The following is a 19399-nucleotide window of genomic DNA, read 5'->3' on the forward strand; positions in this document are numbered from 1 at the left end:
CATTTTGCTAATTTCATTCATGAATTGGCCAAGTCTATTATGACCTAGAGGTATATTGTCATAATACACTCCTTCTTTAGGGTATGATCTTGCTTGTTGAAATAATTTTACACATTTAGGATTCAACCTCCTGATATACTTCACAAAAGACTTCACTGGACATCTTTCACCATCTGAAAAAAGCATGTTAAACATTTCTAAATAAAAATACTCCAGATAAAAGTCTTCTGCAGTCAAATAAGTTTTTTTCTTTATATGATCATAGAGTTTATACAATAATTTCTATTTTGTTTTTCGTATATTATCCCATGCATATATTCATTGATATTTGACATATACATTGTATAACGTATTTACCAACTATAAATATCACATTTTCCTATTAATGTTTGATTGTAATATGAAAAAATGGCAAAATAATATTATAAAAATGTCTGCCACTGTGGTTCAAAACACTTGATAAAAAAAAAATATGGGATATGTAGCTATATTGGTTGATATTGTTTTACTCACTAATGGTTATTAATTATGAAATGAATGATTTATATTTGTATGAGTTTTAATCAGGTCAATAAATAGTGTGGTTCTGATAACTTAATAAAAAAGGTAGGTCAGTCCATTTGTTTTATTTTTATTTTAAAAATGCAATAGTTTTATGTAGATTGCATCTTTAATATGCATAACATAACTTCTTATAAGTATATATTAAATCAATGCAAAAAAAAAATTAAAGGGTAGTTACTTTGTAGGTCAATATGTACATGTATATATAGATAACAGTTACCTGTAATTTCATACATTCGTCCATCTGAGGATAATTCACTGTCTGACTGGTGGTTTTTTGTTTGCTCATCAATTACTTTGTAGACATACAATTTGTCATCTGCACCACGCTTAACTGCAAAATGCTTTCTTGTAAGACTTGACAGGTTTTCCCTCCCTCTACGACCAAAGTGCAGCATGATGTCAACAAATACCTAAAACAGAAGAAATTTTAATTGAAGTGGACAGTATGCACACAATTAGATAGATACTAAAAACAAAGTTCAACATGTTCTTGGATTAATTTGCACTTCTCATAAGTGCAAATTGGAACCACACTTTTTTTTGTCGTAGAATCATCAAATTTGGCAATAATGTACCTCTGGGGATAAATAACACAATACAAAAATAAATTTGATATGGCTCGCCCGGTTCGGCAACTGGAGTGAAAACAGTGACAAAATCCTGTAGGATATTTTTTTCTCCCATAGGATTTTTAAAAATCCTACAGGATTTTGAGAAATCCTATAGGATAAAGTCATAATCCCGTAGGATATTTTAAATATCCTATGGGATATATAAATCCTATCGGATTTATTTATCCTATAGGAAAATTTATCTCCTATGGGATAAAATTAATATCCTATGGGATTTAAAATCCTGTAGGATTTTCAAAAAAAGTGTTAAATCCGATAGGATTTTTTTTATCCTATAGGATTATCATGAAAGACTTTTTGTCAGAAACTAATGTCCCTTAGGATATTTTTTTCTCCTAAGGGATTTATTTTGTCCTGTGGGATGTTTTTTCTCCCATAGGATATTTTTTTCTCCTACCGGATTTTTTTCTCTCCCTTAGGATAAATTTTGTCCTGTAAGATATTTTGTTTTCCCTTAGAATTAACTTTGTCCTATAGGATTATTTTTTCTCCCGTAGGATTAAATTTTGATACGTTTTGTCATCTAAGATGGATTCGTCAGTTTTAAATTGTTGGTATTTTACAAACGTTAACAATTGTTGCTACATAGATATTGATCACTACGTAGCTACTACGATATTGAACTCAACCTTTGTATTTAGCCTAGCTGCTACATAGATATTGATACCAGGATTGGGTTCAATATCGTAGCAGCTACGTAGCGGCTACGTAGCTGTTATCAATATTTATATAACAACTAGTCTATAGCTACACATTCAATAGTCAAAATCTACGTAGCACTTCGTAGCTGCTACGATATTGAACTCGACCCATCTACGTAACCGCTACGATATTGAACACGACCTTGGGTTGTGTTCAATATCTTATCGGCTATATAGATTTATGACTATTGAACGGGTGGCTAGCCTAGCTGCTACATAGATATTAATAGCAGCTAAGCTAGCTACTCGTTCAATAGTCATAAATTTACGTCGCACTACGTAGCTGCTACGATATTGAACGCAACCCTGAAAAGGGTCGTTATAGTTTCCATAATTATCGAAACGGATACATGGAAATATTACTTTATAGGATTGTGCAAATCTTGCCTTCGTATATGGTTTTCATGATATTAATTATTAATGAGTCTGTTTAATAAATGTTGTTTGTTTTACGTCCTGTGGCAAATATTTCATGTATGTTCATAACGAGAACACATTAATTATACATACAATAGGTAGGCTTTTCATAGCAAATATAAAAGGTCGACTGAGAGAATGGACATGGAACTTGGAATGGTAATGCAAAATGAGGATATATTGAATAAAAAACAGAACTGCCTCAATTAATTGTGCAAGAGTACCAAATGTGCAGAAGTCTTCCGTGCATGAAATCTATGCTTAAATCGACCATCGTTTTTCAAGTACAGTTTTCAATAATATCAATTGGTTAAATGCATTTTGATGGCTTAAATAAAAGGGAGAGTTCTTTTAGATTGGATTATTTATTGCACTTTAGTTTTTTTTTTATATGATACTATATTTTTCTGACAGCTTCAGATTTCTCTTGGTTATGTTTTTGCACTTAGTGCGGGAAATCGTGTGTTCAAATCCCGGCCTGGTCAATCCAAATACGTCAACATTTAAAATTGCTGTTCCTCCGCTAAGCAAGTGGAATTAATAATTTAATTACACCTCTCCTCCATTACATGATATATCTGTAAAAAAAGACTGGTATGCTCGAGTGGCTAAATGATGTCTAAATGCGGAGTGTTACCTTGTGAACTAGCACGTTAAAAATCTTTCTCGACACTATCAGTCTAGAACAGGGTTCATATTCAGTATAACATTTGGAACTTGAATTTGTCTCTGGACAGGTCTGGATATAAGGCATATTCAATGTTCATTATATATCTACTAAATCGTTAATAAAAAGAGAAGTATTTTCCTTGTACTGATTTTTATTTCAAGTACTTGGTTTGATTTCCACGAATTGATATTATAAAAATGGAATGGTTAAACTTTTCACAAAATATGTATGTGCCTTTTGTGATATTTTTAATGGCAGGTAATATGAAATTAGCTCCTTACTTTATTTATACATGGAACGTTTTTTTTGGGCTTGATAAGGTGTATAGGGATCTCTCTATAATAAAAAAAAAACAAAACCAAATGACTGTAAAAAAAACTTTCAATATAATGATTGTCTGTGTTGTTGGGTTGTTGTCTCATCAATATTTACTCTTATTCCCTTTTTTCTAACCCAAAGAGTAGACTTGAGCACAGAAATATTGTCCACTCTTGACTTCATCAGCTCGACTTTCGACTTAACCTTGCTGAAAAAGTAAAGCCCCCCCCCCCCCCCCCCCGACCCCCCTATTCCTACCAACGTGAAAATTAGTTAACAGACTAAAATGGCCACTACGATGCTTTTGCTGTTGTTTTTTAATCAATGCCTATTGCAGCTATAATTCCCGGTTTTGGACAGAATAAAAAGAAGTAGATGTGGTTCGATTGTGAATGAGACAACTTCAAACTATTGCTTTCCACCAAGGTTCACATGAAGCTGATGAACACAAATTTATATAAAAAAAGAAGATGTGGTATGATTGCCAAAGAGACGAATGACATAGAAATTAACAACTATACATGTAGTTTACCTTACGGCTTTCCACAATGAGCAAAGCTTTTGTATCTAATTTCATTTTATATGATTAATGTATTGCCTTGTGTCGTTTCTTTTGTTTACTAGTATATTGAATGTCTCTGGTGGTATGAATCTTACTTCATGAAATTTAAAATTATACCCTTTTTCAATAATAGGCTACCGCAATAAAGATATAAGCTTAATAAAATAATTATTTCAGATTTTCACTCGTTCAGGAAATGTCATACGGGACAAGAATGAGTTTTAATGGCGAAAAATATTTTTTTAAACAAATGTGCATGTGTAAGCTGTTTTGTGATGTTCTATTCTATCAGGAGTTTCAGAAAAGGGGGAATAAAAACAATTATGCCAAAAAAACAGTTTAACTTGCGAAGCTTTCTTTGGTATTCAATGTTACAAAAATAGTTATTCTTTTGTAGATTTAGAACTTGGAACACAATTAAAAAAATGTCTATTGAAATTGGTAGATGGCAAAATAGATAAAGATAACATTTTATTTATTATATATACTTTATGTAAAATTAGGTGAAATTGAGGGCGAGTTTCATTATAAAGTTGAAACAAAACGAAAAGTATATTTAACGTTTTTGTAAATAGCTTCTCAAATATTGAATTGATTTAATCAAAACAAAAAGTATAAGATCAAAAATTAAATTTTCTATCAAGATTCTTTATTTCTTATAAAACCAAGTTAATGGTACAAGGAAAGATATTTTTGCATATAATAACATACAGATTTTGCGCATGACAAGTTTGCACAAAACGAGCAACAAGAATGAGAGATTGGGGATCAACCTGGAGAACATACATCTATATTGATAATTCTAATTAATTTACACAAATTTTTCAATACACGAATATTTTTTGAAATAAATAAAGTGCCGAATGCTTATCTATAACTTGCCTTGGGTATACTTTTTATGTCCCTATTCGTACAGGAAGTCCTGTGTTGTTATTTAGACGTACCGATCCACAATATCTGACACACATTTGCAAAACAGGTCATTTGTAATATAAGCTGGAAAAATTTCATAGTTTTAGAATAAAGCGGTGCATCGCAATTGCGTTAAGATAAATTAATATTTAATTTCCTACCAAAAGATATTGGTTTTTGTTTCCAATTCTTTCTCAAATTTAGATATAGAGTTGACACTGCAATGTTTTGTATCAGGTTTATTCCACTCATGAAGGAATAAACGATTCAGGGAAAGCCTGCAAAATGGAACCACAATTCATGACTAAGTCAAACTACAGTATACCTAAGGTGCATCTTCTCATTCTTTATCTTTAATCTGTACGATTCTATAGCATTCATAAATTTTAACTACCCGATATTGCTCAACTCAACCATGTAATACATTTTTACTCTAATAAACGGGATGGGGGGATTAGGCCACATGATTTACCGGTGTGTAGAAATACCGCAAAGGATTTCTTAGTGCACTATACGAAGAATGTTTTTGCACTAAAACGATGTTTTTAGATTACACAGAACATGATTATAAGAGGATATGAGTAAATACCTCATATCTATAAAGTTTGGTATCAATAGATATTGTAATTTTGAAGTTAAAGGACTTTTTAATCAACACGTGCCAGTCGGCACGTGACCAACGGCCTATTGCAAAATCCCAAATCATCATGTTCAATCAACCTTATCCAATAAACAATTGTCTTTTGATCGTTACTAATTGATTAATTATAAATGGTTGTTGTTGAATAAAGCTAACGGTTTAGGGTGGTATATATAATTTCATGTTTATTAAAAATAAATAAAAAAAATAATTTTGTGTTTACTTTGCCTTTGTTTTATTTTGTTTCTAAGGAAATTGCTATGTAAGCTTCTTTGTTTATTTAAAGAAGCCAATTTTGAGATACAAAGTGAGAAACAAAGCTTTTGCGATTTCATTTCCTTATTTACAATACTAGAGTTTACAGACTATCATTATACCTTGAGAGACATATGAGAGTATGTGGCGTCCGTGGGGTTCTTCAAAATCCGATTACAGAAGTAATATAGAAAAACTACAAGGGGTAAATACTATATTACGTTTTTAAGAGAGAATATAAATCATAACTGTCTTCTATGAACGATAACTTTAAAACTGATGTCAATGCTTTTTTTAACAATTCATCTTTATTCAACAATTGAAGATGAATACCATTTTATTGTATAATGTAATAAAAATATATATGATGCTCTTATACACAATTATTAATGGTTGTTTTACTTCGCTTAGTTATAGCATTTAACAAATAACTCTTCGTATTCTTATTTTCGGCATCAAATAAAATTTATAATGGAATAAATATTTTTTTAAAGACAAGGAAAATGAAAAAAAATATATACAACAAAAATAAGCAAAAGGAGATGTGGTATGGGTGTCAAAGTAACACCTATCCACAAACGTTGAATTTGAAGTAGATGTAAGAAATAAATAAGTCATATTTACAGTCTAAAAATGTGTTTAGCCGGGGCCTGAACATCAAGCTACACATATCTATACTTGTAATGCATTTGTAGATAAGTTCGTACCCTTAATATGTTCCTCTCCTAAACATGTCGAGGAAAGTGTGTAAACCTATATGTATTTAACCTGACCACATGTTAAAGATAAACATGTTTGGTACTGCCTCTTATAAAAAAGTGAAACATTCTCAGTAAATCACATCAGAACTTAGATCAGACTAAAACCTCACTTAAACTGAATATATTTGTTTTTGTAGAACAGGAGTTTGGTATCCCATAAAACATAAATCATTATATAGAGACCTAGGCAGCAAAGATAGTCATTAGAATCTTTTTGCATTTGCCTGTGTTCTATCCTTTTAAAAACCTTGCGGTGAGGCATGGTTTCTGACATCAGAAAAATAAATGAAGTATAGGCCACTGGACGTTAAGCAACCAAGTATTAAACCTCACCTTTCCGTGAAGTGTTTACAATTATTTGTATTTTTGAAATTAAAAAAAAAAGGATAAACATTTCCAAAAACTGAAAATATTTGAGAAGACGCTATTACCTTAGAAGTAAAAAATTTACCAGACAGAATAAACACGGCAGAAACAAACAAACGAAAAAAAACCAAGAGAACAATTTGAAATATCATATACATGTTAAAATCGGTATATACAAGCGGATTATAAACGGGACAGGGTTGAGCGAACATGAATTTCTACTGATTACACTAAAGGTGGCAATCAACTGATTGAAGCACGTGTCGAGAAAATATTAGATAACTTTCTAATTAAAAATGACATAATTATAAAATTTGATTTTATGATTTTTTACAAAGTCTTTTTCTAGATGCCATATCCGTTGTGATAGTATCTTTCCATCAGGTCCTTAGTGTACATTTTTGTTCTTAGTGCACTAAGGATGTCCTTTGCAGTATTTCTACGAATCCCATGATTTACATGTATGCTGAGGGAAAAGTCGCACATGTTTTTATAAGTAGGACGAAAGTCACAAAAATGTAATCCAAGTGTACACGTTGGGAAAAAGTCTGTGAGAAAGGTTTAAATATTTTTATTTAACATCTTCATATTTTTATCTGCGAAATCACAACTTCGCTAGCCGTTAAGACGGAACAGTATTCCATACCGCAGATACCATTCAATGATAGACTTTGTAAATTTTGTAGTTCGAACTGTGTGGAAAACGAAATACATGTTTTAATGGTCTGTCCTTTATATACAGACTTCCGATATGAACTTTTTCAAACATCACGTGAACATATTAACTTTGACAGAATGAACACAGAGAAAAGATGTATTGCTCATATGAACTGTAAATACATACAAAAGTTTTTAGCTCGTACAATAAATAGTTTTTTTATTAGAAGAAAAAAAGTTTTTATGAAATTATGATTTACAAACAATATATCTTCAGTATTATTTTTGTCTTTCTTTGTGCATATTTGTTTCTTACATAAAGGTTACTGTGATGTGTTTCAAATAAAATCCCAAGTTTATATCCCTTTATTTTCTTTTGCAAAGATAATTTCAATTGACAATTTTATTATAATATCTATCATCAGAATATTAGCATTTTAATAAAGCTTTTATTCGTTTATTTTGTTACTTATATCAGAGACATATAATACATATGCATATGTATTATATGTCTCTGCTTATATCAAATGTGGATATTATTTTAATTTCATCAAAGATTTACTAAACAAATCATTGATTTCATTGATAAAGATGTGTGTGTAACTATACAAATCCTTGTGGTAACTAATTCATAATTGTATATATTTTAATTAATTTTATTGTAAATAGTGTCTCGTAATTTTATGAAGGCTGGCTATCGATCTTTGTTTTAACTGTAAGACCAATGTGCGACACTATAATGAAATAATCATTATATTCATCTTTTATATTTAATCTCAATTACCAGATTAAAATTTCACACCTAATTGAACATTGCAGATGTACGCTGACCACTATGTGTATATACCAAGAAACTGCTAGGTGTGAAAATAAGATGTGTCAATGTTATGAGGACCTGTACGGGGGTCCTTAATTCTATAATTGTTCAGTCTTTTTCTGTGTTCTTTATATATAAGCACTTCGTCATTCTCTATTCCTTATTTTTTTTTCTCTATGTTTCTGTAGTCATTATTTATTTTCCTTTATTCGGCACTTTTAACCCATTATTCTCTATTCATCGACCCCATCCTGACCCTCTTTTTTAATGAACCGTTAGCAAAGACGTCTCGAAGGTGGCAGCATACATCACAGTCCACGACATTATAAACTAGTAAGGCACACATACTGCTGGTGATCAACCTTTGATTAATAAACTAGAATAAATATACTAAAAAAATTTAAAGATAATGTATATTTTTTACAATTTCGTTCGTCCGTTTTTTGTCGACAAATGGTTCAGGTTTTTTTTCGCAGTTTTAAGTAACGTTATAATATATATATTTTATAGAATAGCTTAAAAGCAGATACATATATTTATTTCGTGTCAAACCAGTTCTTGGAACTTGTGAAGCTTTTTATGATAAATGGAATATTTTTTTTTCGATTGACCTATTGATATGATCTGCTGAAGAAGTCAAAGGTGTATTCGTCAACAGAAGGATTAAGTTGGGCACATTTTTTTAAAGAAACAATAGAAAGATAAAATTTGAAAATAAAACAAGATTCTATTTATTACAGCTTCCTTCTTGTTCTCTAAATACAATTCAAATCACATGATTATATACAGCTACCTTCTTGTTCTCTAAATGCAATTCAAAATCCATAATTTGTTTTATAAACCAATTGAAATACTAAACACATAACGAAAAAACGGTCGCCGAAAAAACATATTCATAGTCAAACTGTTTGTACACACGTGCGTGATAAACGGTCCATGGTTGAATGATCATGAATTTCAATCGATTACACAGATTGCAATCAATATTGAATGTGACACGTGTCGATAAAACATTAAATTTTGTAATTCTTAAAGATGTTATTAATATAAAATATTGAATTATTTATTTTGAAATAGTTTACTTCTATAATTCATTCCTTAGTGCCAATTATATCATATCGTCTGGTCCCTTGTACTTGCATCACTTTTTATTAAAATTTTCATCAGAATCTTTCGACAATTTCGATCACACAGATGAAGCTTTAAAAAGTTGAAAAATATTTTCACGAGTCAAACAGTTGACGTGCTTTCTTTATCATGTTTAAGCATGCGAGAATGTATTCTTAAAAAATCTAAGAGACACAGAAAACGTAATACTACTAGTATACGAAATCATTCAATTTTGCATAAAGATGATAACTCTAACTTTAAAAAAAAAAACGTTCAGAAATATGAAAAGGAAAAGATGGACTTCCTTCTTGAACAAAATACAAAACTAGTAAACGGTGAATGTATATGTACTACTGTAGACTTTGTTATGATGACCTTTAACTTAATAAATATTTATTTTTTATTATTTCAATCAACAGGTAAACCTTAATTAGATTTTTTCCGGAATAGTAATTTCTTTCCGGAAAAAGTAAGATATTTATTTGCGGAAACGTAATTTTTTTTTCCGGAATTGTCATCTTTTTTTCTGGAAAAGTAATACCAATTTGCGGAAACGTAAAAACGCCGTTACTTATTTCGGAAAAGTAATGCACGAAAATGCGGAAACGTGAAATTGGATTTTTGGGAAAAAAATAACTACTAAAGGACATGTTAGCGCCGACATGAGTTGTATGAAAAGATTTCCAAAACAACCATATCATTAAGAAGGAATGTTTACATGCTATACTCTCGTACTAGTATTACAGGGTTCTTGTGGCGTTCACCTTAGACACACATCTTTTTAACGATGTTTAATAAGAATACCCCTATTAAGCGGACAAGCAATTTATTCTTTTTTCTGTTATTGAATACCGAGAAAGAAAATAAATCCCGAAATTAATTTGGAACTTTGATACTCAATAGTTTCCCATCAAAATATTCACAATTAGTGTTCGTCCAGTGGCATATATAACAATCTTATTTCTATATGCAATCAACAATGAGCAAAACCCTAACCTTATAGTCATCTATAAAAGACCCCGAAATGACAAATGTAAAAACAATTCAAACGAGAAAACTAACGGCCTGATTTATGTACAAAATGTGAAAATTCCTTGATAACCTGAATTTTCTTAATTATTTGCCTACAATATATAAGTCACTGTTTAAGAAGAATAAAAAATAAAATTCTGGGACTATTATATTAACGTTAGTATAATAGTCCCAGAATTAAAGTGTTGATAAAATAAGAGCCTCAAATTTGAAAGTTTTAAAACATTTCGAATATAAAAAAAAAAAGTAAAAAAATATACAAAACAGACTTTTTCGTTCATTTTGTAACATGCATTAGGCAGTTAGTTTTCTCGACTGAATTGTTTTACATTGTCATTTTGGGGCCTTGTATAACAGACTATGCGGTATGGACTTTGCTCATTTTTGAAGGCCGTACAGTGACCTATAGTTGTTTATTTTTGTGACAATTTGGTCTCTTGTGAAAAGTGGTCTCATTGGCAATCATACCACATCTTTTTTATATATTTAAATCATTTTACAAGACATCAAATTGTTATTTTGTGTTACTGTTGCAGACAATTCTTTTCAAATATTAAAAAAATTATTTTAATTCAATGGAATTTTGCATTTGCACCCGCTTGAAAAAAATAAAACCATATAAAGAAGCAACATCGAAATTCTCTGTACTTTAAGCGGCATTTTCACATGAGTAAAATATAAGGTCAACGTTTGAAACTTTCCGTGGAACAACGTCAAAATCGTTGTTTTATTAGGAACGTCGTGTAACGCTAAGTGGCACCAATACCGTGCGTAACGTCAATATAAATCTGTGATTTTACTATGTCCACAACTTCGATGAACTAAAGCAAGTTAAACATCAACCTGTATCTAAATCAAATTGGTTCTCTTCTTCTTCGTCTTCTTCTTTTGGTATACAATAGTCTATCGACATTCGATGATTACATAGTGTTGGCATACGTGGACTAGTCTATTTACAAAACTTTTACCCCAATTTATTCAAAATATATGTTTTTTTCTTATGTTTAATGTATACATGTATATATTTTGAATTGCGCTATAGTTCCGTAACTTTCTACCCAGTCGTATAAACGAATCGTCGACAAGTGCGTACATTTTTTTAAATCAATATTTCTGTTATGTTCCAATCTGTCCTTCACTATTGACATCGAGTATATATTACATTTTCCCAAAGTCAACCTTGGAAAAAATATTTAAATAGAATGTAATTTCATCAAATCTTATTTTTTGGGTATTATTTATATTTTTATGAATTATATTCTTTACACCAGAAATGTTATTTATAAACAAGCGTATGAGTTTAGTTATGACAAGTAAGACAGAGTTGTATATTATACATCTGATAGTTCAAATGGAAAGTTATAAGTTATCGGCCGAGTACACAGAATAATACCTGCAGAAGTGAAACGATGCATGAATTTGCAAGTCCGACAGGAAATCGCTTGAATACCTGGACGTGTCACCTCACACCCCTTACAATACCTTTGGAAGTAATACCTTTAAGCATGCTGGTGATCAGATGAGGGAAGATCAGAATTTATTTGAAAAAAGTTTATTACTTTAAAGAATTATGAACAAATTAGATTTTCGAAAACAATTTTCACGGAACACTTATTCATTATTTCAACTTTGACTCTTTACTTAATTCCAATATTAACAGTTTAAAAACAACAGACCATGGTAATTTAAAAAAAATGCAAAAATTTTCCGTATAAAGTTAGTTAGTCGGATAAAACAACAGTACGATGGACAAGATATCGACACGCAATTACGACTACATCCTTATTCTTTCAAAAAGAGATTCTCAGGCAACCTCAAAATATAAAGTTTCAGGTTTTGTAAATATTGGTAGACCTGTTACTATTCTTGCGGCCTCTAATTGCAAATTTTCTAATTTTCAAGGATCCGTGTTGAAGGCTGTTCTTTGACCTATTCAATTTTGAAATAAAATATGTTTAAACTAAACGGAGCCTTGGCTATAAAAAGCCTCAAATGTTGAAGGCTATTCTTTGACCTATTAATTTTTTTATAGTCTTCAAATTTCAACAAAATTCCGCGTAGGGGACCACAACTTGGAAATGGAGATATGTTTTTATAAAAAAAAAAAATCAAAGAGAACACAGAGTGTGTAAAAATTTGATGGATAGGAACATTTTTTCTCCATTGCCAAATCAACTGTAATATTAGCACTCATACCACTAATTATATTTAAATCTATTTTCAGCATAGAATATCTCAGTTTGTTATTGTCGACATTTCTATTACATTTTCTGGATAAAACTTTTTAATACATGTATAAACATTTTAACAAGCTCACCATATTCTAATTTAAGAGTTGGCGCCCATCAAAGCCATGCACACGAAAATATTTATAGGAAGAGAAATAAAACAAAAGCAAAATGATTTGTCCTTTTAATCTCTGAAATTATCAGCAATAATGATTTTTTTTAAAGTTTTAGTTACGAATGATATTCTAGCCTAACGTGTTGATGTGTCTGTTGTCAGAGATGCACATAGACCTAGGTGAACAATACTGTCTTTAGTTACATCTAGTGTTTAGTTCCATAAAATTTCAGTTATTATCAAATTTTGTTGAAGAATTTATTGGTGAAAGTTAATGTAAATGTTCAGTTGCAAATACTACATGCATATTGAGGACACAATCGAAGAAGTATGGTTACTGGCAAATCTATCCAGGCATCTCCACAATAAAAATATCTTCACGGAAAGCAAGCTATACTAAATAAAAAAATCAAAAACATTATGTACGATTTTCAAAGTTGTTTAAGTAATTGTAGTGTATTGGATATACCCGTTGGACGCATGTTTCTGTCTTGTCATTACTTTCAATGAAAAGCTGGTGGTATTCTTAGCCCCAACACCATGTGTTGTTTTAAAATTGCTTCTGATTTTATTCACAGTTTTTGTTCAGATGGTGTCACAGTCATGTCTCAGTACCTAACAAGTCGGTTGAGTACAGGAACCCTGATGAGTTCAAAATGATGAGTCCTCTATGCAGAAAGAAAATTCCGCACATAGAGGCGGGCCTCTTTTGGTCACTAAACAATAATGTATAATAGTTCAGTGAAATGGTTGCTACACTAAACACTAAAATGCACTTTTGAACTTAAATTGAAAAAAAAGCACATGAGATTACCAAAGGATAAAGGTTTCTACCTTGAGACAGGCGATGGATGTTTACTCATGACTTTTGATATCTCAACCAGCCCCTCTTCCTTTAGCAAATGAGGAATAAACAACCACAATGCATTAAACAAGAGAAAACTCGATTTAAAAGAAGCCAGAGTCAGATGTAGAAATAGGTAACAGAAGAAACTACGCAAATGGCAATAATAAACATAAAATAACAAACGGACCAGTAGCAGTAACTCAATGCGGGCTCCATGTTTGAAGTACACTTATCGGTAATTTGTGTCATTGGTAGAAAAATTAACAATTCTTAAACAATAATATCTGGGAATATTTGGTCTGCTCCAATAAAATAATATCGTTACCTACTACAAAAACATATAAAACTATTCTCTGTTCTTTGGTTTTGTTCACAAATAGATTTTTCTCTATTAAGATATTTCATTCTCCCATAGGATATTTGTTTCTCCTATAGGATATTTATTTTCCTATAGGATATTTCTTTCTCCCATAGGATTTTTTTCTCTCTTATGAGTTGCTTTGATCTCCCATAGGATTTTTAATCTCCCTTAGGATTTTTAATCTCCCTTAGGATTTATTTATTACCCTTAGGATTTATTTATTACCCTTAGGATTCTTTTTTATCCCACAGGATATTTTTTCTGAAATGAAATCCCTTAGGATATTTATTAATCCTATCGGATATTTTTAATCCCATGGGATTATTTTATTAGACTAATATCCTGTAGGATAAGAAATATCCTATAGGAAATGCTTTTATTTTTCCTAAGGGATTTTTTTAATCCTAAGGGAGAAACTATATCCTATAGGATATTTTTATTCTCCTAAGGGATTTTAAATCCCTTCGGATTTAAATATCCTGTAGGATATAAAATATATCCTATGGGATTATGACTTTATCCTATAGGATTTCTCAAAATCCTGTAGGATTTTTAAAAATCCTATGGGAGAAAAAAATATCCTACAGGATTTTGTCACTATTTTCACTCCAGTTGCCGAACCGGGCGAGCCACACCAATTTTTTTTTTGTATTGTGTTATTTATCCCCAGAGGTACATTATTGCCAAATTTGATGATTCTACGACAAAAAAAAGTATGGTTCCAATTTGCACTTATGAGAAGTGCAAATTAATCCAAGAACATGTTAAACGCAATTTTCAATATTATATGCAAATAATTAGCCATTTTCACTATGAACAGAAGATAAATATTTTATTGACATTGAATAATATTTGTATTTAATTTTGTTATACATCTAATTGTCACATTGACGTGCTGTTCTTATTATAGATTGTTATAGATGATTGTGAAAATTTTCGTCTATAATATTAATATGCATGCGCAATATTAAGCATGTACAAATGTACATGAATAGGTCCATATATACGCATGGAACACCTATATATAGTATGATTTTTTTTGTATACAACCTCCTTTGTAGCGAAGTCATCCTTTAAAATTCACAATATGTTTATTTTTACACTGATAAGGCTTTATGCATGGAATTAAAAAAAATGTGTCATACATTAAAGACCTGTTGGTGACCTTCTGCTGTTGTTTTTTATTTGGTCGGGTTGTTGTCTCTTTGACACATTCCCATTTCCATTCTCAATTTTACTAATTTTACATGTATGTGGTATAAAAATTACCTTATACTGCAAAAGCTGTGCATCCTCCAGATTTTTACAAAAATATGAGTACATCTTCTCAATATCACTCTCTTCTATGGAAGGGTGATGTTCTATAGCAGCTAGACCAAGGCGCTTGAGTTCCTTTGTCATACCCTTGAAGGATTTACAGGACTTTTTGAATATTTCTTCATTGCAAATGTCTATGTCCCTACATTTCTGCAAGTGTCTGTTTAGACCTTGTCTATAGGCTTGCATTGTTGTTTTTTTATAATGTTTACCCTCTTTGTTTCTCATTTCCAAGTAAAACGATGCCAATGAATCGTCCATTTGCTCTATAGTGTACTGTTCGAATTCTATCGGCTTACTTTTCTCGGTCAAATATTCCCTGAATAGTTTAACTGCTGTGGTGTTCTGCCTTTTTGTGTTTTTTGTTTCAATATTTTCCATTATATAATCCCTATCGTCTTGTCCCAGGGACGCGAATCTACCTTCAGCCATCTGTTCCGCCATGATCGTCTGCAACTACTGCAACAGTCTAGACAGGAAGTCGTTTTGATTGGCCGAGAAGAACATGTGACGATAATTGGGTTTTTTAAAATGTATTTTTAGTAACATGCTGTATGCTCTGTGCAATATGCTGTTTCTGACCTACGAAACGCTAAATATAGCAGAATTAGCGTGCAGCCTGAGTAAATACAAATGAACATGTGACCAAGTCTTAACGAATCACAAATTGCTAAAATAATACGATTAATAATATTACAAAATATATATATCTATTTACAGAAACATACTTTATATTTGTGATTTTAAAAACCTGTTTCATTTCAACTGCTGTAAAGGATTTTGCCCCCAAAATGTTTTAAAGTTAACAATTAGCATTTGAGATCTAAATTAATAAAATACCCCAAAACTCAAGTGAAAGAGTATTTAAAATACACAAATTTTGACCTACATGTGAGGTCAATGGATTTCTCTAAAATCGGCCTTTAATTCAACCTTTTTAAAGAATAATGAAAGTAATGAACGTCATGCTTTATAATACAAAAGTAAAAACACAAACTCTTATTCAACTGAAGAGTTTTGTCACTGATTGCATTGCACAACAATAATTATTTTATTGAATGTAAAAAAGTCAATATGATCTCACATTTGGTTTTTCCAAGGACAGGCCTGTGTAATCAAGGCGTGACAGAAAGGCATTCGACGCAAACCAGTGAATGTCCTTGTTATCATTGTCCTGCCTTTGGTGATTTGTCTTTATATACATATCTAAGTTATCACCTGTTATCTTCATTCTGGGGTTTGTCTTTAATTTTTCTACTAACAGGTTCTTTGATCTTTCTCCAGCTTTTCCAAGATACGCAACTTACTTGTACAAGACAATGATATCCCCATCTGGTTTAATCCTCTGATAAACTAATATAAAAATATAAAACTTTGTTCAGTACATATACCCTAATTTTTATCAAATACAATTTCACGGTGTTAATAAAAAAAAAATTAAGCACTTTTATTTATTGATTGAATCAGAAATCACTAGTTGATTATAAGAAAATATTGCAGGCACAGCAGGATGGCAAAATACTGAGAGGGTGTTCGATGATTTGTCACATTGCTTCTGGTCAACTAAATTAAATCATTAGTGTACATGTTACATATAAACATAAAGGGGAATAATATGATACCACATCACTTCCATTACCAGCAACAGCCATCAAGGTGGTACCTCTTTGGAACGCTGAGTTTTTGTTGTTTCTAGAAAACATCAATGCACTGTATGCCAATACCACACTAGTTATATTTCTAATTTTTACCACAGAAGGATTCTTTACCGAAACATTCATCATTTCATATAGTAGATCTGGACATCTGAAGTAAATAAAAATACAACTGAGAATCAAAATCTGAAATATATAAATCATCACGCAAATCATAACTGTAAAATTTTTATAAAACATTGAAGCATATAATCTTTAACTTTTTAATACACGTTAAAATATTCTGATGTCCCTTAAATAACATGTTAAATTGGAAATTTTGGCAAAATTCTTTTATTTTCAAGGGCAATAACTCTATCAAATTCAATTGGATCAAACTCAAATTAGATCTTTTACTTATAATTGCTTTGCAATGAATACTGAAATCTTTTAATGGAGCAGTTTTTAATACAATAATCCAAACTGAAGTTCATCTAACAGACGGAGTTAAAACATATTGTTTGCCCATTTGCTATAATTTAGTTTATTTTCAATCTTTTTTATTTCATTTTTCTTGTGGGCTATAATATACAAAGTATATGAAGAAAGCTTAATGTACATGGTTTTTAAATCATTTTCATTGCCTATGCGTAAATACCGTTCTTTCATCTCTTTGAGTATTTCTAGAAATATGTTAATTTTAGGGAGCTCATCAATAGTCAAAGATTTCAAAATTGACTGAAAGTCATATCTTGAAGATGGTGTCAAGTTGACCCCTTTGACAGCATCAAGCACACTTTTTACACCATTATCTATGTCATCTTCTGAATCAATATTATCATCACTATCCAGAGCAGTTTCGATATCAGGCAGTTGTTCATTAAATGAATTGCAAGTACTAGTGCAATATGCATGGTCACTGTAATGTACAAATTAGATATAAGGTCAAGTGTTCTTTTAAAATGGAAAGGTTATAAAACAAAAACCCCAATAATGCCTGTAAATGATCTTGATAATTAGGTGGGCATATCTGACGAAAAACATAATTTTTTTTTACCATACTGAAACATATTGATTTTTATATGCCAAAGAAATTAATTGCAACTTTCAAATTCTAACAGTATAATTTCTAGGCTTCAGTATAATAATATAGGGCTATTGCATGAATTTTGGGGAATATTGTCCCGAGTAGAATTTTATATTGCACGAGTTTGTGAGTTCTACCCTTTTATTGTATAGCCATATAGTATTTGAAAGTGAAAATTGTTTTGAACTAAGATTTTGTCATTAATGACGTCATGAATTATGAAGATTTATTGCACTAGTGGAATATTATAATTTATTGCAAGATGAATTTTGGTTACTTTCTGTGGGAAATATTATATTGCTATGCAATAATAATTAATACATGTATGACATATATTTTTTACCTGCAAAATGTTCTTTTTACTCCAGATATATTCACTGGATCCTTTGTGTTAAGCTCTGGTAGAGAGGTACTTGGTAATCTGTGTTTAGATATAAGACTATTTGAAACTACAGTTATTAATTCAGCCTCAGAAACTTATAAATCAAGTAATAACTAATAAATATTGAATATATTAAAACATATAATTAACAATACATGAATACTCCATTGTAATCCATCTTAGAATCAAGCAAAATATCTATAAAAAATCAAGGTTAAGGTAGCACAATACAAAGATTTTTACATCCCCAATCAGACATCTTTAAACTGATGTAATTCCACTCATCTTTCTTTAAATTTTATAAATGAGGTACCAGAAGAAAGAAGAAGGATTAATCTTTCAAATTGTGATAATTTCATTACGACATAATTATTACATCATTTATTATAATGTAATTAGTTGCTATATTGTTTTCCTTTAATGTCAAAAATTGTCTACCTTCTATAGGTAATATAGATTTGTCGTCTTGTACAGTGCGTTCGAAAATTGCACTTATATGTGTATTGTCTTTCGTTTGAGAGAATTCAAAGTTATCGATACGGCAGCCAAAAGACTCATGATCGTGATGATTGTAAGAACATGGTTGAAGGATCGAAGCTTGACAATCTGGTGAAATATGTGTCAGATATGCATTTACATTTTTTGTGCGAACGGACCCCCATAATTTGTTCTAAAACATGATGTGCTTCTGTCATGTCCCTTCCAATGAGAAGCATAATTTCACGATCTGGGTCCAGTGGAGACAAGTGATCTGCCATCTCTTTCAAATGGTTATGTCTGATAGCAATATCTGGTGTGGGCATTTCCTCTCTATTATGCGGAAGATTACCAAATGTGGGTAATTCCAACTGAAGTTGTCCATCTAATGATTCAACTACAAAGCCACTTGCCCTACGTCCTGACATTTTCACGCGTCCTGAGCAGGAAGATAACACATATTCTTCTGATGTACCATGCACGCCAAAAGTGTCAAAAAATAATGGTAATGCCAATGAGTGATTACTCTGGTCG

General features: G+C 31.0%; 1 pseudogene; it reads right to left on the bottom strand.

Annotated features, from left to right (window-relative positions):
• Window positions 1-792: 792 nt before the first annotated feature.
• Window positions 793-15988, bottom strand: LOC143053957 (uncharacterized; annotated as a pseudogene).
• Between the last annotated feature and the right edge of the window lie 3411 nt (window positions 15989-19399).

The sequence above is a fragment of the Mytilus galloprovincialis genome, chromosome 12 (assembly GCF_965363235.1).
Source record: "Mytilus galloprovincialis chromosome 12, xbMytGall1.hap1.1, whole genome shotgun sequence".
NCBI classification, from domain to species: domain Eukaryota; kingdom Metazoa; phylum Mollusca; class Bivalvia; order Mytilida; family Mytilidae; genus Mytilus; species Mytilus galloprovincialis.